This window comes from Triplophysa rosa, linkage group LG12 (assembly GCF_024868665.1).
Source record: "Triplophysa rosa linkage group LG12, Trosa_1v2, whole genome shotgun sequence".
Lineage (NCBI taxonomy): Eukaryota > Metazoa > Chordata > Actinopteri > Cypriniformes > Nemacheilidae > Triplophysa > Triplophysa rosa.
This window is the reverse complement of record NC_079901.1, coordinates 20,996,618-21,018,558: the sequence shown is the minus strand read 5'-3', so window position 1 is coordinate 21,018,558 and position 21,941 is coordinate 20,996,618. Positions and strand designations below refer to the sequence as shown.

At 37.0% G+C, this 21,941-nt stretch overlaps 1 protein-coding gene across 16 annotated transcripts in view; it reads left to right on the top strand.

The window, feature by feature from the left end:
* The first annotated feature begins 7,698 nt into the window (after window positions 1–7,698).
* The window catches only part of mical3a (microtubule associated monooxygenase, calponin and LIM domain containing 3a), a 60,626-nt gene continuing 46,383 nt past the window's right edge, over window positions 7,699–21,941 (top strand). For 5 of the 16 annotated variants that reach the window (XM_057347710.1, XM_057347699.1, XM_057347697.1 and 2 more), the window contains exon 1: window positions 7,700–8,017. The gene's annotated coding sequence lies outside the window, so the exon portion shown is untranslated. Of the gene's footprint in view, window positions 8,018–21,941 lie in introns of all 16 variants that reach the window. The other 11 variants (XM_057347695.1, XM_057347694.1, XM_057347709.1 and 8 more) reach the window with 8 other exon arrangements.

Genomic DNA, 21,941 nt, shown 5'->3' with positions numbered 1-21,941 from the left:
CATTAGACTAAATCTGCAGCATTAGGAGGTCATAGTCAACATGACCTTGCACTTGTCCCAATTTAGAGGATAAACTACAAGACACTCCTTTTGTCCTCTTAGGAACTCCATATGACCTGTGTGTATATATCTATCTATGTGTGTGCGTGTGCATCTCTTGGTTGGCTCTTCACATTTAGCGGTCTCTGCATTCTGCTTAACAGCCCGTGGCTCATAATAGTGCATGTTAAAGTCACCACGCTCATCATCTCAGTTCACATTTACGAGACTGTTTATTGACCAGTGGGCGGGGCTGGATACATATATCAACATACTAGAGCAGAAAGCTCAGCTTGACAGGACCCAGCTGAATGCACTTAGAGGTTATATCACATGAGAGAGAGACATTGAGAGTAGAAAAGAGAGAGAGAGAGAGATGCTTTAGAAAAATGCAATAAAATATGTCTGGCCAATATGAAGATGGAAGAAATTGGGATAATACCAACATTACAAATTTGTTGATAATGTAATTTAAAATTCTGAAGTGTCCAGGGACACATTCAAGCTTTTCAGTTTATTTGGGCTATGCTATTAACAAAACACATTTAATTGTGGATAAATATATGGTACTTTATGTAAACAGTTATTATTAGGGAAAATAACTTGTCACTTACTGTAAAAGAAACATAGTGGAGGCTCGGTGTGGTCTATAAAATAGTAAAAAAAATCCTTTGGGAAACCAGTACATTGATTGGTTTCTAAAAGGTCTGTATTTTTTATTCATGGCTTCAAAAGTTAGTGAGGAAAGTTTATACATAATGCATTATACAGGAGAGGCTGTCTGTACTTCCTCTCTGAATCCTTTGGACAGCAGGTCAGTGGAATCCAAAATATAGATAAGATCATTGTACAGTTATGCATACCGGGTGATTAATCCTAAAATAAATTTCTGTGGTTACTACTAAAAACAATGTTTTTTGGCCTGTTTTGTATTTGTGGTTTGGAGGTCAGATTGGGTTTGATGGAGGAAAAAATGCACAGGTATGTTTGGATGATGATGATTATGACAAGCTTAGGTGGAGCAATGTGTTAATGGCCTCATTTGTTTCCATCAGATAAGATTTTTAAAGTTTACAATGTGATCACAAACTAAGATCGACTTTGCTAATTTGTGGCATTAAGGTCTAATGTTTTTGTACAGTTACTGTCAATTGTATCAATGTCCGTTAGTAAAATAATCCACTCCAAATCCATATTTCATGTCAAATGTGTTTTGATAAGTTGTATGTAATATGCATCTAGTCATTATTGCATCATAAATCAGGGTGATCTGAACGCGGTACAAAGCAGAGTTTTATCTTACTTAGGAAACAACACGGTCAAAAGCAGCCTTTCATCCCCTTACACTGGGCCAGACCCCACATTACAGTCTATAAATACCACTGTCACATATTTTATGATTGTCAAAAAGCCACTTCCTACCACCACACTCCTGCTTTTTCAAACCAAGTGTGAAACTAACAGTTTCTCTCCTGTTTACAGTCTATAAACCAAATGTCTTTTTCATTCAGGCATTTAAATGACTTTAACAGCTCTGCTGTTCCACAGTTCAGTTTCCCTGCCTGTAAAAGCAAAAATCTATGGCTGTTTTTTAACCTTGTTATAGTAGAACTTATCTTCTTCTAAATGCTTGTTGCAACAATTTTTTTTAATGTTTCTTATCTTCAGTCAAAGATTGGCATTCACTTCATTTCAACCTGGGAAACTGCAACATTATCATGCAAAGCTCATTCAGTAACAGGTAATTTTGGGTTCAACTCCAACCTAGCATAATCTGATAAAAGAATAACCACTTTTGTTGTTTCTGAACTTTTTCAGTATATCACATAAGTACCAAGTGGAAAAAAGACTTTTTGTCAAGGTATTTCTCTCAGACTGTGCAGAAATTGCTATTCCACTGGATAATTGCACATCAGTCGTGGTAAAACAAACTCAGAGGCCCTGAGGGATGATTGTTCAATTATTGCTCCTTTAGTTCCCATGCTGCCCACAGACTAAAAAACAAACAGTGACTAGACGTGAACTTCTGAATAAACTCAATAAAACAGCTCTATTTCAAGAACATGGGTTTTATTTCCTAAAACAGCTTTTCCATCTGGATTATAAGAGCTCTTATATGGGTGAAACATGAAAACATTTCAGCCCAAAATAAAATATATATATAAATGATATTTTCCATAAAATAATACTTTTGAGGACTATTACAGTGTTTTGCATTTTTATACGAACATAATTTTCATGACAATTAAACATATTTTACCAACTTCTTATTACTGCATGATCTACAGGGTTGCCAAGTCTGGGTTTTTTCTGAGAATTTTGCTTCGTTACTGTTGCTGTGGCTTGTTTTTTTTATATTGCGTGTTAAAAGTGGAAGGATTTTATTTATTAGCTGTCAATTTTGAAATAAGATAAAGTTTTCCATGAAAATAGACTTTGTTTATAATAACTTCTGTGAAGTTCTGTACAGAAATTGTGTGTAATGCATAAAAGGGTCTGTAAATTGTGAGATATGTATAGTAGTTTTGGTATTAGGGATGGGTTGTTGGGCTAGTTTTGTCACAGAGATCTGGCAACCCTGATGTTCTATTTAATGCATTTTTTATTTATGTTAATATCTCATTCTTATAATATTCTCTCAATATCTCAGTGTAAACAACTATAATACAATGATTTTTAAAATGTATTTTATAAAAATGAGCAAAACCTAAAGTCAGAACAACACATTTTTTTGGCATGATCCAAATGGACACGAAAATACAGTACAACAATACAAATTGGTCCTTAATGGGCCTAAACATGATTCAAATTCTTTAAGCAAAATACAATTTCTCTCTTCTTTTTGGGGTGAAATGTGATTATTTACAGGAATTATTCTTAATATTCCAAAATAATCTTTGCAGGTTTCATGAAGCTTATCTGTCATTTTCAGACATCACATAATGCAACACAAGTTTAATACTGTAGCTTATGTAGGTTACCGTGGGCTGCTTTTCATAACTGTGCTGCCTACATTTGCACACGTCGTATAACATCTCACAAATCTCACATTCACCCATCAGTCCAGTGAATAATTGCACTGCATGTGTCAAGTGTCCATAGTGATTAAAATAACCACACATGGCAGGAGTGCCTGCTGGTGGCCAGCGGGTCAAGCTTATGGGAGGGTGCAGGAATGCTTGGCTGTCTTGTTGATGTGTTATTTCTGTATCCTGGCAGCCTGCACATTTTGCACACGGTAAGGCACGCTCACGGGGCTCGGAGGAGTGGATCAAACATTAACCCCTGCTTTTCCTCGGGTTGCCACACCCACCTCTTTAAGACACCTATTGTGTCTTCGCAGGGAAGATTTTCTTTGTAACCGAGAGGAAAGCCAGGGAGGAGGGGCCACTGCCGGCTTTGCTTTTCCCTCTTGATCACGTGAGACATTTCCCTTCCAGTAACCATGGCGACCCACACTGGTCCAGCCTGTGTCTCGCTGTTGTGAAAAGGCAACGAAGAGAGAGAGAAATAGACAGAAGGGAAAGCCCAAAATAAACATACTCTTCACAGGAGCTGTCAGAGATCGCAGTAAGTGCTGTGGACTTGGTTTCTATGCTTTGACTTCATACTGTTAAGCTCTTATTTTTGTGCATGCTGTAGAACAAGAGACATCCTTATCGCTGCTTTGTTGTGATGGATGACATCATTACGTATTCATTTTGAATATGAGATGCTGGGAGCGCAACATAGTTTGAGGATGAGTCAGTAGATGAATAAACAGGACTGCAATTACAAACGATCGGTTGGGATGTACAGAATGGACCCCCCGGAAAATATGGGTGGATCCCTTTGACTGTGTTTTCATAACCTGAGATGAAGTCTCTGTGGGCTCTTATTAGCTTCTTATAATGGCTTTGTTCCAGCACGGTTTCCTCTGTTCTGTTCGTTGCTTTTGGGGTCTTGTGTGCTCTGTTTAATTAGCAAACCCGCTGTGCAACCAGAATTCTGGGTCAGTCTGTTCCTCTGTAGAACATGTGACATGTCCTTGTGCTAGTATGGAAAGAAGTAGCCATATTTAAGATGGAGAGACTTTGATGCATGTAAGAATCTGCAGACATTTAGTTTAACAAATTTAAACTATGAAAAACTTAAATAATGTTTAAAATATTATCAGGTGAATTTGGTGTAAAAAAAAGCATACAATGTAGTCATAAACACTAGAAAAAACACAGATTAGAATTTAAATGTGTTCATAATAAAATACCATCTACATCATCCAATGAAAACTATCAATGACATCCTTAATAACCATTGAATGTCAATGCATGATTCAATCAACCTCATCAACCTACAATGAATAAAATGAAATTGCCCTTAAAATTTCATTAAAGGGAAACTTCACCCAAAAATGAAAATTCTGTCATCATACACTCACCTTCGAGTTGTTCCAAATCTGTATAAATTCTGATGAACAAAGAGAAAGATATTTGGAAGAATGCTTATAACCAGACAGATTTTGCCCCCCATTGACTCCCATAGTATAGGAAAAAGTACTTTATCCTTTTTTTTGTTCTGTTGAACACAAAAGAAGACATTTTGAAGAATGTAGGACAGCAAACAGTCCTGGGGCACTTTTGACATTGTATTTTTTCCTTCTCTGCTAGTCAATGGGGGGGGGGGGGGGAATCTGTCTGGTTATAAGCATTCTTCCAAATATCTTTATCTGTGTTCATCAGAACAAAGAAATTTATACAGAATTGGAACAACTCGAAGGTGATTATATGATGACAGAATTTTAATTTTTGGGTGAAGTTTCCCTTTAAAATAGAATAAATACAAGAGGATGTGTTCTTCTACAAAAATATACAAGAAGTGGGACATAGGTGTGTGACATCAACATTAGTTTAAAACATAAATAGAATAACATTTACAGATACAAGCACAGTTTACTAGCAAGGTCAAATAAATGTATATAGAGAGAAATGCATTTAAATAGCGTACATTAACATTTTAGACACAAACTTTGTGATGTTTGAATATTTTACTGTCAGGCTATTAGCTTTTTGTGACCCAATTTCAATTATTTAAAATGTCACAGTATTAGAGTAATATGAATGTCAGTGTTAACATTTCATACAGTATACAGTTATAGATTGGCTTTATATTAAAGTTTATTTATAAATTCTTTAGTAAATCACATACTGTACATGTAAAAATAGTATATTCCTATAACATTCTATATCGCATTGGTCCATCTTTTCATCATACTGTGCAGTTACTGTATGTTGTGCTTCATTGTTCTCTGTGTGTCCAGGAACACAGCCGTTTCTATAACCCTGAGCTGTAGATTAAGTAATGTCTGCATGGAATGCCTTGTTTAGATTCAGTTTCATCAATTATTTTCATTGTGCTGTAATACCAAACAGATGTAGACCCTCACTGTGTCATCACATGAATTATGTGTCTAATCCCTCTGAGAGGTCTAGCTATTAATTTTCTTTGTGCTTAATTTAGATAGTATGTTAAAACCCTTCAAATGATCTTATTAGGTATTCTGTGGTAATGAGATAATTAGCGTTTGCTTGGTTATTAATATTATTCATACTAAAGGTTACATCATTTGAACAGAGGGGGGACAAAGGATTTGAAGATGAGGAACACCTTAGCAATGACATATAGCACCTTGGAAACCACCCACACTTCAAGCAAGCACCCAACTTAATTGCATTTTAGAGGAGAAACACACAACAGTATTTGCTGATATCTTTTCATATGACTTCACTACTAAAGAATGGCAGTTTTTCATTTTCTGGACCAGTGCCTTGGTTAAGATGTGTGGTATCTGTTATCTAGACAGGATCTGGGATGTTCGTAATTCTGTAACCCTATCTAGAAAAGGAGAAATTTAGTTGATATATGGTTTTCAGTGATGATATAAGTGGGATGGTATCTATTACTGTGAGTAGGTTGGATTTAGAAACTAAATATGAAGTACTGTAGAATGTGAAGGTGTGGGGCTGTTAAATTAGCACACAGTTTTACAGTTTGATGCACTGCACATTTGTAGCATTGCAGAAATGTTGAGTTTATAAAAACACAATTATTTGATGAATGTGTTCGTTTTGCATGAAATTTGTTATGGCATGAAAGTGTAAAATATAGTGAATACTGCAGTGACTCAATACTGTTCTTAAAGGGATCTATAAACATTTTGCTTTGATGAGATGAAGAATTTTAACATAATCTGTGAGGTTCAGTGGCCATTGCACTATTGTGCTGCAATCTTAAGCCAGTATACTGCAAGTGGGTGTTCAGTGAGTGTTTATGGTGAGCTGATAGTATTATAAGAAGTCAACACTTGAACAATGGAACAGGGCTTTCCTTTTAAAGGCATACTGTTCCCACAAACTCCCAACACCTCAAACATAAATCAACAGATAAGTGAATATTTTTAGTCATGTTCAAGAGCAATTGCCATTCCTGTCACTTCACAATAATGTTAATTTGGAAACAAGTTACATAAAAAGTTATGTTGTTTTACAAATTGATAGCTTATTAATTCACATAGACATTTCAAGGAAAATATAGATTTTTTATTCAGCTAAATGCCAATGCAATACATTTTATATTATTTCGTAATCACTGTGCTCCGATATATGTTTTTATATAAAACTGCAATACTACTTCTGGAGATATTATCTCGCTAATCAAAAGTACATAGTAGTTAGTAAGCTGCACATTCAGTAAATCTCAAAACTTGAACAATGCTCACAGTCACAACAATGACAAACAACAGATGAAACAATAGCGATGAGAAAAACAACAGTATAAATAGTCAGCAAACAGCAAAACAATAATCCTATAACATCAACCATAATTTATTCATGCTGAAAACTTGCAAACCCTCAACAAAATCTAAATAATTTTAAAACCATATGGCAGCTGTAATGATTATTTATTTTTTTGTGAGTACCATATCTATCCTTGAGGCCTGTTAACAAAACGTAACCAACATGCTTAAGTCTGTCATCTAAATAAATACAACTCTTATGAGATCCATGCTTTTTCTGGGCCTGACTGTAAAAGGATCAAGGCTGCAAGCCTTTATTTTTCCCACACTGTAATCATGGTTGGAGGAATCTCCACAAGATTATTTATATCTCCACAAGACTGGGCAGATTCACGTTAAATTGCCACAGTGGACAATGTCTGCTCCCTATCCAGACAGAGCAAGCTTTCCTGGATGACACATTAACTTCTACTGTTTGAGCACTAAACCTTGTAAAACAAACCGTAATGCACTAAGGCATAACCCATTGTAATAAAACATACATAAAAGACTGTTTGCAACATATTTAAACTCAAATGTTAAGCTTTTTTTAAAGAGACGCCACATTAAACACTGAAACGAACAGGTTATTATGCGTTAAATACCCATTCGCAAAAACAAGCTAACAAAAAAAAACCTATTGAAACTTGCGTACGACCTTGCCTGGTGACGTAATTTTGAGAAAGCCAATCAGATTAAATCCGAGAAAAGGTGCCGCCTCGTGTAAACCAAAAGCAGGCCGGGGGATCAAGTTAAATAGTGTGCATTTTAAATCGCCAATCTTTTCACAGATCATACAGTAAACGTAATTCAGAGTATCTGACGCGTTATGGTGGTACGAACTACTATCATATGATACGTGGCTGTTTATTCGTGGAGGAAGTATTTGACGTTGGATTTGTTTTCCCCCCTCTGCTTGTCTACAGTGTAGGAGACTGTCTCTCCCATTAGCGCCTTTCTTCTGCTGCAGTATGAACGGGGACGAGCATGGACGCTTACGAATTGCTCTAGTGTAACGTTACGCGCATTTCGGTTAAAGTCTTTCGCGCTGTTGGAGATTTTGAAAACGACGTGAATTACATGGAATACTAAACAATGTCATCGGCGTGAAGTTTGTTTTTGTGGATAGAAAAACGTGTTCGTGATTGAAGGATCCACGAAATAAAGGTGAGAGCAGATTACGGTGATACTGATACTTTGTTGACGAATAGATATTGATGACATTTTGACGTACGTTACAGTTGTTACTCGGTACGTAGAGTACTAGTGATCTATCAAGAGGTTTTCCCGAGATAATTCCGTAAATCACGCACTACAATCAGTCGAAATTATTTTTTCGTCTCCAAAAATATGTGAATGCATTTAATTTATTATACTATGCCATATTCAATTGTAATACTTACCGGTTAATTTAATAAACGAAATGTTAAATAACTCAAGCAATCCTTTGGTGCACGTCTGTTTTGTTTACAGTCATTCGTGATAAAAATAAGTAACGTAACGATCTGTAATAACTTTCATAAAGTCCTTAATAAACACGAATAGTGCAGATCAATAGCTAACATGTTAACGTACATTTTAATCAAATATTTATGACAGCACTGTCATGTGTAAAATGTTAAGTGTATAAATGGTGTGACATTACATGTGCTCGTTAATAAGAACCTATGATAAAGTGTTATCAGAATTTATGAAAACAGCGCATGCAGCATAACACGTACATATGAAATGTAAAATATGTGTAATTTTCTTGTGAAATATGCATGTTAGTTTGACTGCTGCATTCCAGTCAGGATTACCCTTTAGTGAAGGTTACTGTTGCATCATCGCATACGCTTCAGATTGCAAGCAGTGCTATGACGTTTAACCCATGTCCAATCATATGTGTAACAGTTACTCACATTGAAGAATTGCTTACCGAGACCCTTTCAATCTGATCTTTGCATGGCAGTCTTTCTGACCCATATTTCTTCATATTTTTGTTTTGTGCTCCATGAAGACACTGGTTCTCTGTGCCTCTAATGGTGTTTATTGATTTGACTGACATTAATGCTTGACTTTATATTAAAGTTTATTCTTCAACGGTATTCTTTTGTAAATCACATACATGTAAAAATAGTATATTCCTATAACATCCTATCGCATTGGTCCATCTTTTCATCATACTGTGCAGTTATGTTGTGCTTCATTGTTCTCCGTGTGTCCAGGAACACAGCCATTTCTATAACCCTGACATTAACTGTAAACAGGCTGTTTACAGTTCAGTAGCAAGCAACTGACTGGAGCTTTAGAGCAGTTGGACTGATATGTTGTTCGTCACATAGTTATCGAACAAAGTGTATTAGATGCATGAACAAAATGTTGAAGCAAGAAGTTTCGAAGATTATAAAGTATCCACAGATTGTCCTGATCACGAATCATTTTGGCAGCACATTACATTTACATATAGTCATTTAGCAGACGCTTTTATCCAAAGCCACTTACAAATGAGGAAAACAATAGAAGCAATTGGAACAACATAAGGACAACAAAAAGCATAAGTGCAGTAAAAACCCATCTCATATAGCCTACCACAGTATACAAAGCAAAGGATTTTTTTTCTTTGAAGATAGAAAGAGTGTAAAGTAAAAGAAGTCAGAACGTATCGGTCAGGTGTTGATGGAAGAGATGTGTTTTCAGCAGATTCTGTAGCCATCTTTAAGAATCGGCAAATGTGGAACAGATCCAGAGAAGGTACGTGAGAGTGATTTTTCCTTTTTTGGGATGGCACTACAACACGTCGTTCGTTTGCAGAGCGCAGGGATCTGGCGGGTCGATAGGTCTGTATTAGCGAGTGAAGATAGCACATACTGTCCTGTGGTTCATAGTTAGGTCAGTGAAAAACAGTGTGAGAGAGAGAGACTTGCTGACTCAGCTGAAACCCCAGCTGATTATTTTGGCACGTATGCCAGGCTTAGATTAGATGTTTGACTTTCTTAACATCGGGCGTCAGTAGGAAAGAGTGGTTGTTTGTTTATTTTTGACCTGTGGTGTAGAGATAGTCGACTGTGACGAGACAAACAAGAGCTAAGTAAAATAAAATTCAATTGTGAGAAGATTATTTAGTTTGTCTTTTTAAAGGTGGTTCTCCATTCCAGTACCAGCAAATAGTAACTTTAAATTGGTTATTGATCATACATGCTGCGGCACAGGGTTGGCCTTAAAAGGAGATGTCTGCAACGTTCGTTTATATTGTTTATTTATCCGCACTCTCAAGAATTTATTGCCAACAACTTTGATTTTCAGATTCTGCACTGGTGACACGGAAATGTCACAGAAGTGGAATTAAAGAGATATGTTTACTCTTTGTGACTTTTGAACATAGGAGCAATATTTTACATCGTACAAACAATGTGAGTTTATGAAATAATGAAAAATAATATACATACTCAAGAACAGTTGTTTAAAGCAGACTTCTCATGCTGCTTGAAGTTTTGGTTGTCTGTTAAAATATGTTTTAAAGATCTTTTAAAGTCTTCTACAGTTTTGATCTTTGTTTGTTTGTCCATGTGTGCTGTCAGAGAATTAATTTAGCTTAAGGGATAGTTCAATAATAGCATAAAAACCTGTATTTGACTCTTGACGCTCTCGATCACATAAAATATATTATGAGAAATTTCTCAATGGTTTTGTTTCCATCATACTATAGAAGTCATTGAGGGCCAAATTTGTTTGGTTACCAATGTTCATCATAATATCGGTGTTGTACAGAAGATAGAATGTTTTTCAGGTTTGTATGACACAAGGGTGATTCAATGATCAAGTAATATTTTATTTTTGTGTTAACTATCCCTATAGTGCAGGGGTCGGCAACCCATGGCTAGGGCTGCTCGATTATGACAAAAATCATAATCACGATTAATTTGGCCAATATTGAGATCCAGATTATTTAACACGATTACTCACTAAGTTTTAAAACAACATAGAAAAATAAAAAAACTTGGCTTTTAAACTGTGAATTCAACTGAAAAATAAATGTAAATAAATAGCACAGCTGAACAACTGTAAAGGAAGGGGGTGCGCTGTGGATTTATACCACAAGAAAAGAGATGATCCTTGCAAAATGGAATGCGGCACAATAATCGTTTTACGTCAATTATTTTGTTTTTGTAATTGCTGAAGGCCAAAATTGACGATTACAATTATTTTCGATTAATTGCACAGCCCTACCCATGGCTCTCGAGCTGCATGTGGCTCTTCTGCCCCCCTGCTGCGGCTCACTGCAGTCGTTATAAGGCCCTCTTTTTTGAGTCTTTATGCCTGGTATTAAGATGTGTTTTGGTCGATCGGATCACAAGTGGACGAAAGAGGCACATACCCGTTTACACCTGCTGCTGTAATCCGTCTATTTTGTCCACTTTTGACCACTTCTGTCCTGATTTCTTCAAGAAATATCTGAAAAAGCTGACGCATTTACCCAGCCATACACCCTGTCTGAGTAAATGTATTTGCTTTTTCAGATATTTCATTCGAATAGACAAAATAAGTGCATGCAATGTACATATGAGCGTGACCGGAGATGACAGTAAAAACATACAGAGAGCAGCAGTTTTATTTCTGCTTTGACAGTGCGCCGAACACTGTAAGCTTGTGTTAGAAATGGAATGGGGAGAAAACATTCTGCTTGGTACGTTTTTTCGTCTTTAAACCAAGCTCTTAGGTGTTTAGCCAGCATAGTTTAAATCCTGTCTGCCTAGCGCGCTTCTCATAATGTTTATAAGTGTAACACTCCCACTTATTGCCAGGGACAAAAATTTATAAATCGCTAACATCTAAATACAATAAAAATCGCACTATATTGTCACCTAGTGGTGCAACTGGGTAACTACTACCTTACATGCATAATCTGTGTTATAGTAATTTAAAGCCACAATATGGAATATTCGGACTGCTAGATGGTGCACTTTCGAAACAACAACAAAAGGCGAAGCTAAATGACGTATGTAGGAGAGTGGAATTATGGGACATGTCGTTTTCACCATCCAGAGGCGTATGGAGATCACCCATCATGTTCACGGATGAGGTAAAGAATGAATTTTATTTTATGTCATCGTAGTGAATTAGCTTGCAAGAAACGTGGAATGTAATGTTACGTTAGATCGTGACTGATATTGGACTTTGTCAGTTGATTTGGTAGCGTAATGCTACACAGTTTTACTTGTTTAAAACAGTCATACAATCGTCGTTTAAAAAGTAAATTGGAACGAACCCACAGTATTTACAAGTAACGTTACTGGCTACATATTTCTGTGCGACATATACTGTATTTCATAGGGTAACTGCATTCATAACTCTTGAAATAATCGGTGCATGTGTATTTCGTGTACTATAAAAAAAATTGCTTACCTGTCTATTAAAACACATGCGAGAGCGGAGTCTCTGTCGAGTCCAAGTTGGTCGCGAAGCTCTCTCCATTTAGAAAACACCACGCCAATATTAATCATTGTTTTATTTAGAGGTGCACCGAATGACCGGCAAGAGATCGGAATCGGCCGGTTTTTCGTATGATCGGCCCGACCGGTGACCGGCCGGTCAGTCTCACGTCTCGCCGATTCCAAGCCGATCTTCTGTTTCCTGTGATGTGGGCAAGAACGTCACAGCCGTCAGTACACTCAAAGCCGCAAGTAAACATGTAAACGTGCGCGCGCACAGCCTGTCTTTCACGGCTCGTTTATACTCGCATGTGTGTCCACCGGACCGCGAGTCTCTGCTGACTGACGCGCATCTCTCATATCCGCTGACTGCACGCGCGTGCACGCGCATCATGTACTGTACAGACAAAAAGGTGCACTGTAGTTCATCTCTCGCTGCTCCGTCTCCATGGGGTATGTATGCCAACAGTAGGGATGTAACGATTCACCGTGAGCCGGTTGAAAATCGGTTATAATGAGTGACGATTCAAATCGGTTGAGGTGTAAATTGAATCGCAATACATTTTTTGAACAGCAGGCCGCTATTTTCACTGCAAATCTAAACGTGGACATGCTGATATTTCTTAAATGCAAAAAAATCCAAGAAAAGCTCAGACAGTATTAGTTTGTTTATATTAAAGAGACTTTTTCTATTATTAATTTGTTATAAAATTGCAGTTTAGTTTTGTTATTTGAAATAAAACATTATTTTATTATACAAAGAAACGTGAAGCATTTAAGAAATTATGCAAGGGAAGTTGTTCTTTTCTAATTTGTTTCAACTCATTTTGTTAAAATAAATCGTGAGTAAATCGTGAATAAATTGCATCGTGAGATCAGAATCGTGACTCGCATCGCATCGTGAGCTGAGTGAATCGTTACATCCCTAGCCAACAGTGATGCTATTAGCATCATGCTAAACTCTGACACATGCTAAACTCATGTTGAAGTCGTTCACTCTGTGTAAAACAAACGTAAATTCCATTCAACCTGATTCCTTGTCTTACGTTAAAACTGGTCATTTCACCTAGGTACAATGACATTCAACATGACTTCTAATTGTTTTTAAAAATCCAAAATATAAAAAAATGAATAAATCAACCAATATATGTGATATATATTTGATTGAGTTCTTTACTAACACAAAAAACTGCAAATACATATACATCTTTAGAGTAGAATTCACTCATAAGATTTTTTAACTTTTTTATTGAAGTTGCAGCAAAAATCAACCCACTTCCTACAGACACAAGATAAAGACAATTTATTTTACATTTCAGAAAAAATGAAATAAAGCAATGTTAGTTTCATAAACGGAAACAGACGAGAATAAAGTTGAAGTATTTTATTGTTATCTTAGACTTTTGTGAGATGAGTACAAAAATGAAAAAGGTAAATTAAGTGACATGTTAAGTTATATTTTATTATTTGTACTTCTTTTCAGTCACAGAGTTATTCAATTTAAGAGTTGTTTGGGAAAGAGAAGATTCTGTAATTTAATGCAGCTTGGAGAACTGCATTTAGGGAAATTTGGGGAAATTGTAATGTTCAATCATTTATTCAATGAAAATAAAAAAAATGTGTATTGAAGAAAAGTTAATATGGTTTTATTTACAGTATACTGTCAATTATAGTTTGTGGATAGAAAATCGGAATCGGCAAAAATCGGAATCGGCAGGTTTCACTTGTAATAAAATCGGAATCGGCAAAGAAAATTGCAATCGGTGCATCTCTAGTTTTATTTCTTTGTTTGTTTATAAGCCTGCTTGCCTCATTTGGCCTACATTTACGCTTTTTTTGGGTTTCCTTTACTCGCCAAAGAGTAATAGTGATCCATAATCTCAGAACAACAGATGCTGCGTCCCAGATGCTGTATAACCACTTCTGCATTTGCGTGTTGCCGTAGTTTCTACAACCGGAAACTGAGGGTAGTGCGGAGAAGCAGATATTAAGTCACTGATACAAGGGAGCCTAGGGACGGGCCATTATTTAAACAGGAATTTCTCTGGATTTGCACATTCTTGGGAACATTTGGGATAATGTAAGTACACAACTGCATGAAATATATCACACTGTGCAAGTGATTTTTGGATATTTCATAACAAAATTATTCCATATTGTGGCTTTAAAGGTTACATATATTTTGCGGCTCCAGACAAATTTTATTTGGTGGGAGAGGGCCCAAAATGGCTCTTTTGGTTGCAAAGGTTGCCGACACCTGCTTTAGTGCATCCACTTTTATCCACTGGTGCATCCACTAAGGCAGTTTGTGCATTGCATTATGCTTGATTAGAAAAGAAATCATGTAAAATGAGATACCAATGGCAGGCCTGATTTATTGTAAATTATTTGTGCATGTGGGTGTAAAGAGAAGATAAAAGTGGTTTTATTCAGGGACCATGAACGAACCTCTCTAATGTTGGAAGAGTCACTGCAGCTGCTCTGCAGTATCTTATTTAATTAAACTTGTTTTAAATTAGAAGTACTGTGTAAGTAGCACTTCCTGTAACTCCCAGTTTACCGCCACTGGGTCCGTTGACTTTTGAACATGGAATCTCATGAGTGTAACATTCCAGAGCCGTTAGCCCTGCGTGTTTTCTTTACACTGTTTAGCTTCCATTTCAAATCACTGCTTTCATAGCTTAGCTACTTCTGGAATCTTGGGAATTCTGGCTGCTTTTTTGGTTTGTTCTCACAGAGAGGAAAAAAAATGAAATAGTTTCTACTTAAATAGTTATGTGAGGTATGCATTTATGTTTTTTAAATGATTGACCTGAAGTGTGTCAGTGTCTTAGTCTATGATCCTTTTTCTCTTTTTGGGATGCTCTCCTGAGGAGATGTTTGTATTGTTTCTATGTTAGATGGCACTAGTGAATAAAGCCTGCCTCTTTGACCTTCATTCTGTTTATTTTAGCTATTGTGTCTTCAATGTCATCTTTACCTTGCTGTACTACTTTGAGGTCAGACCTATCAGCTGTGACTGCCGATTGAAATGTGACAACCAAAATCCCATGTGTAAATTTTTTTAGCTCAACTTTGTACAGAAAGTAAGGAAAGACTAGAAATATAAAGTTAATCCGCGAAAGTACAGAACATCCATCAAGATAGGACACTTTGGTTGCTCATGCAGTAATTTAATAAGAGGATTAAATTATGCTTTGCAGTCACATCAGCTATCTGTCTCATGTCCCCTAGCGTTGTTTTGCTTTTTGCTGACATGAGTGAGTAAATGATGACAGATGTTGTATTTTAAAGTGAACTGGTCCTTTAAGATGGACTGTTTTAAAGTCCCCGCAGACCTTGAAATGCCGTTATCTCAAAAACAGAGGAGAGGTGGAAAACCTTTCCCTAACATTGTGACGACTGATCGCTCGCTTTGTTCCATAGCAAGCCTGAGTGTCTCACTCAGATAAAATGTTAGTGTGCCAGGGTGCCGCCACGCTCTGCCCACACCTCACTTCAAAGTGCCTGGCAGAAGACTCTTCCTTCCTCTCTGCACCTCCTCGTCTGCACCTCCTAAGCAACCGTCTCCACATATGTTGTTTATTTGGAAGAATCCAGAGAGGCTCAATAGTGATTTCCCTCAGGAACCAATGATACAGTCAGTGTTCTGTTATTTTTGGCTATAAGAAATACTTTTTGTGCCACTATTTGTCCAGTTTTTTTTTTTTGCAGTGGAATTTTGCATTGAGGAGTTTGTTTTGATTTGTAAAATAAAGGTTTGCTGGGTATGTCGAGGCAGCTTTATTGGCATCATACTATATGTTAGTAAAGTTTATTTGTGTCATCAAAAACCTGTAGGCTTTTTTGTTCTTAATGTTTGGAATCCTTCAGATATGTATGAAGAATGGCAGAAGCTGCAGACATCTAAGAGCTTGTCTGGTTTAGTAGACTTTTATTGTGAAGCTATTATTAGTTCTTTTGTTTAGAAATTATAGCATCTAACCTGCATGACTGCAATGTCATCTGATTGCATAATAGGCATCATTGATGTGCAAACATATCATGTGGTTTTGTTGGTGTATTCATCTTTCTGATCTCATGGTAAAGTTGTGAAGATTCAGAAATAAATGTTTTGTTTCAGTGAGTGAATGGTGTGTGGATGAATTAAAGTCATTTTAGTCATTTTAGGTCCTCAAAAAATGTTTTCATAGTACATCAAGCTCTTATCCTGAAAGATGATGATTAGGCCTATGAATGACTTCTTCACGCACCTTAAATCTAGTTTTTTTTTCACTTATGCCAACTTGGTGAAGAATTGATCTTGAAACGACACGTTATGTCTATGTTCCGCCCTGCTATAATCTGTGTAGATCTTGATGTGTGTTATTTAGCAGGAACTTCTGAATAAAGGGTGTATATTGTCTTTGATGTGAACTTTGTTTATCTTTCATGTGATAGGAAACATTCCTAAAAGGAAGACGGGTTATCTACAACTGTTCATTGACTCAAAGAAGGATTAGCTTCCATTATGTTTGGAGTTGTCCTCTGAGTGACTCAACAAAAGTGCCTGTATTTCACCCAGCATCCAAAATTTGTGAATGATTGTTGGATTATAATGTAATTCAGTATGTCTATTTTCCTTCTAACGAAAGACCATTGAGGTGCTTAGCATCTGTCAGAGAGTTTTGGGTTACATGCCTATTGAAGACCATTTTGTATTCTGTTCACACTGGAGTCCACCCTTTTCCTCTGCTCGGTTGGCACAAGCTGCTGATGTCAGGCCAGTTTTGCATTTTTCCCCCCTTACAAAGTTTGAGGTTAGGATTTGAACCATGGAGGTCGGTCTAGTGTTGCAGGAAAAATCCATCCCAGTCCCTTTGACGAAGTGAAAGACTGCAGGAAATCACAGATCTCGACAGATTGTTTTTAAAAAATTAACGTGGTCTTTTTTTCTAAATCTCTTTATGTTGCTTGCAGTTATGTTTTCACATTTATTTTTCCAGTGCTGATCTCATACTTTTGTAATAGCCCATATGTAAACCCAGATGGAATCTGCGGACGTTGAAATATTGTGTGCTGATTTTGGCGAAAGACGTGTTAAATTCTGCAGTGAAATGGATTTCCAGGTAAGGTGTGTCAAGCGGAGGACTCTTATCTGTAGCTAAAATTAGACATGTTCTTGAATAAATGAATACACGATAAGGTAAAACTTCTCTAGAAATTCTGTAGAAATTTTGCAGACAAGGAGCCAGTGGATGGATTCAAACCAGTATAGCAGTTTCTTCTCATGACCACCTGCTTTTCTGTTTAGTGTACGAAGGACATATGGGACCATGTCTGAAATTAATAATATGTTCATATATATGAAACTGCATGCAAACCAAAAGTGTAATGGCTTTCTAACTAACCTCAGATATTGAGTTGTGTTTTTACATGATAGAACTGTGAAGTCAGAGAAATGGGAACTTTCATAAAGTCATGAGTTTACAACTTTTAAGCTTTTATTAATTGTGTTCTTTTTAGAAAATGTGCTAAATTAGAAACTAAAGTTATGTGCAAGATATATTCATTTGTACATTCATGTCCTTAATCTGACTTCCTTTTTGTCTTAAATCCTTTTTTTTGTCTATTCTTTTCCCCTAAGTAGATGGTTGGCTGTTGACTCTATTGACGTGTTGACATGTTATGCAGCCTGGTTGTTCTTTGCTCATGTCAGAAGTGTTGGACTGTGTGCGTGCTGTGATTGATTAACATAGGTAAAGCCGCAGGTCTGGGTCAGCGACAGTCAGTGTTTCTCCTGTCTGGAGTCTTGTTTACCCTGCGAGTCCGGGTTAACTCCACCCACAGAGTGCTGGATTAGATCAGTATGCTGTATTCATGGGATTACTGTCCTGTTGTGTTTCTGAGAGACGCCAACTGCGCACAGTCACGTACAATAACTACTGCTTCTGTTTACTATGCTGATGACATGTAAAATTGCATGTGGTAGTTTCCTTGAGTTTCAGTCTAAAAGGTGTGTCTAGTGTACTTTTGTACTAGGGAAACTCAACAGTCAGAGTAAACATGTATTATGTTGTGTGGTGCAGTAGAATGATGTGAAACATATTGGATGTGTTGAGGATATTTTCAAGCCTTAAGATGTTGGTTTTGATGAGGATATTTGAAGATATGTACGAGCCTTAAGATGTTGGTTTTGTTTTTTGAAAAACAGCAAATGTTTTCCATTTGGATGTCTGGATTTTATGAATGGGATTCTTTCAGTATGACCAACACTGAATCATTAAGTTTTCAAATGTGGTTGTTGCTATAAATCTCCCCAGATATCTGATTTTAAGATATGCTACTGTGACATTTTAGATACCAAGCTTTAGTCCAAAATGTTAGCGTACTAAAATAACTGTGATAGCAGAAACCCAAATGCATGGGTATAGTCCTCGCCATTTTAAAATTTGTGGTTGTCAGTCATAGACATCCAAACAAGTTGGAATTCCAGCAGTCTGCAAACATTTAGAAATGATTATCACTTTATTACTGTGGTAATCAGTGTGTGGCTAAAGACTATTAAAAGTTTTTTTTATAGTTGCTGTAAAATTGTTTGTCTTGGTTCGCATATTGTTGGATACGGTCTCTGTATGGATCAGTTGTACAAGTTTTCAACTTTTGAGAAAAGTCTGCTCAGAAGCTCTTTTTTTGTTGGACATTTTAGATGAAGTTTTGATAAATTAATTCTGGTTGGATTAAGTCTGTTTGCCAAGCTCGCTTATAAACCATTCCGCTTTTAACCATTCCGGAAAGGCATGCAAATGTGGCTAAAGAAATCCAGGAAGGCAAACATTTAAATGAAGGCTACACCAGCGTACTATAGATTATTAACCAATAATGATAATTTATCATTACACTACTCTAGTCTAGAGGTCTTCACGGGTCCAAAAATGTAGACCCGAACCCGAAGAGACCCGTGATTGTGCTACACAGACCCGACCCGGACCCGTCCAATATTTTTGAAGTTGGACCCGAACCCGTTAAGACCCGAGAAATGCCATAAATTTACTACCCGGACCCGACTATTATTGGAAAGTTAGACCCGAACCCGTCCGGAAAGACACAGACCCTGGACCCGACTGGACCTGATCAGCACAAATTCCACAGCAAATTGCTGTTAAGTCTATAAACAAGTTGCAAAAATAAAAGTTTTTGTCTTACCTACTACTCCCTCGTACCGGATTGTGATGCAACCCTCATTTCTAATGTGGTATCCATGTTATTCCTTTCTTGCCGATTGAACGAACATGCTCAACTCTTTCCTCGCCATTGACGAGTTATCTAGTCATTTAAAATGCAACGGTCCCCTGCCAAAGACGAGTTATTACGGCAGTTTGTACTGTTGTACATCAGGTGGCGCTGTTACACACCTTTGGAAAAAGTACAGAATCTCTGAATCTAGAACGTATATATTTTATCTGTTTTTTGGGGGAAAATATTTTTTAATATGTTTTTAATCATATAATCTAGGCAGAGTCTTTAACATAAAAATTCTAATTATGTCAGCTTTTTAATCAAAATTATGCATTTTTGAAGAAACCTACCCATTTCCTAGGTGATCAAAAAAGAACAAATGAAGATCGAAGTATACGGCAAACTCTGTTCTTTCATTTGGTATATTGTTTGTCTATATATTATTCATTACAGAAAATGTACTGTGAGCCATAAGTTTATTGAAAATGTTCAAAGAAATGCTGGCATGCCGCTGGCTGGCAACTTTAAAAAAAGGCCTCAAAAGACGTTAGCAGCATTACTTTGCTATTATCTATGTGCTCTGAGCCGAGTCTGAACAACAATTTAAGATATAACAAGATGCTTCATTTATATCAATATAAACATGGAATGGGATAAGTTGCAATGCGCGCAATGGTGGAATAAGTCCCGCCTTCTAAATAAAAGAGCCAATCGTCAATTCTTTGTCACTGCTGAAGCTCCGGTGGCCATAGAAACATGACGTGCACATGTGCGTTAGCTGCCTGCCTGCCCAGGAGCAACCTCAGCTCGCTCGTGTTTTTTTTCACCTAATTTTACCAGTTGAAACTAAGTTACAAAACACAAACGGTGCTGAATTTTAATCGACTCGGGTTTTACACAAAATATTAAATAGACCCGGGACCTGAATTCATAAGATTTGGACCCGACCCGGACCCGGCTAACCAGTTAAAATATAGACCCGAACCCGTACGGTTCCTCGGGTTGGGTCCCGGGTCCTCCGTGAAGACCTCTACACTGCTCTGCACAGGTCATTTACATTTGTTGTATTTGTTTAGTAGATTCTTCAAACCTCTTTTCAAATGATTTTATTTTTTATCTTTGTGTAGAATTGCATTTTTCATGCGGATGAGATGAGTGAACCATGACTGTCCATAGATAATTCAGGTGCCAAAATTGTGCCAACCTGTCAGATAAACTGGACTTTTAGTGACGTGGTGTTTTCTTGGATGCCCCCCATATATTTCTTTGTGTTCCGGCCACGCGCGTATCTGAAACAGAACGTGAGAACCGAATCTCTTTTGCATCTTCTTGGGAATATTTAAATAGGCAAGTCTTAAAAACGTTCAAATTATAATTTTCCATGACGATACAGAACTGGCTCGATCGGGCAAGTTCTCTCAACTGGCCCAAGGATCTCCCATGCTGGCCCCGGGCCATCAGGCAGTCCTTTATGTGGAGCCCTGATTTTGCTTTTTTGCTTTAAGCATAATTAAAGTCCCGGTGAACCGGAAGTTGCGATCGTTTTTACTTACGTATTCTGACACATTTCTGAGTGAAAAGGAGAAAATTAGTGGCCGTGGCTTGCGTTTTTCACTGCGAATTGATTGGATGAGTAAAAACAGCCGTTTTTGAATTGATTTTGAAATGAAGCTGGCGGAAGTTAACGGATGCTCCGGCCAAGCTGTCTAATTTACGACATTTGAGATGGATAGTCATTTCAGGGCGGAAGTGCATTTTCAGATTTTAACTGAAGATTATGAAGGTACCCTTTTTTAAAAACAAGAAATGACCCACATTGATAAGCTATTTACTATAAACGCTGCAATTTTTGATGAAAAATAAGAATTATCATTTTTAATTTCACTGGGACTTTAAATATTGTCTAAAACATGACCGTGAGTAAAAAATTATGGGAACATCTTGGTAGATATAACACACAGGTTCAGACTGCAAGGTTCTGAATATTTATTATTTCATGACATGAGTCATCATCTGAGGTGTGGTGGATAGTGTTCAGACAGTAATATGACTAATGTTACCATGGACAACTTTTAAGCTCTTCATTTCACAACTTTTTCCACTTCAGTCATGTCATCATCCATTGAAAATAAAAGTGGTTTGCTTTGTTTACCTGCCCACATGCTGTGCGCTGTTGCTTTGGCGTCCCTCCCCCATCACTATATGATGTCATTTTGCTTTGGTGATGTTGCTATAGTGAAGGCACTGAGTCTCACCTGATCATCTGGAGACACCGTCATTTGAGACATCACAACTGCTTGATAGACTGGGGTCAGGGTGAATCGTGAATGTTATGCGGCGCTAAAGAAAGACCCTACATCATGGGAATTTAGAGATGGGTAAAATCACAGGTAAAGAGGAATGTGAAAATACAAAATAAAAGTTACTTATGTAACAAACTCACTGTTATTTGCCCTGTTGAA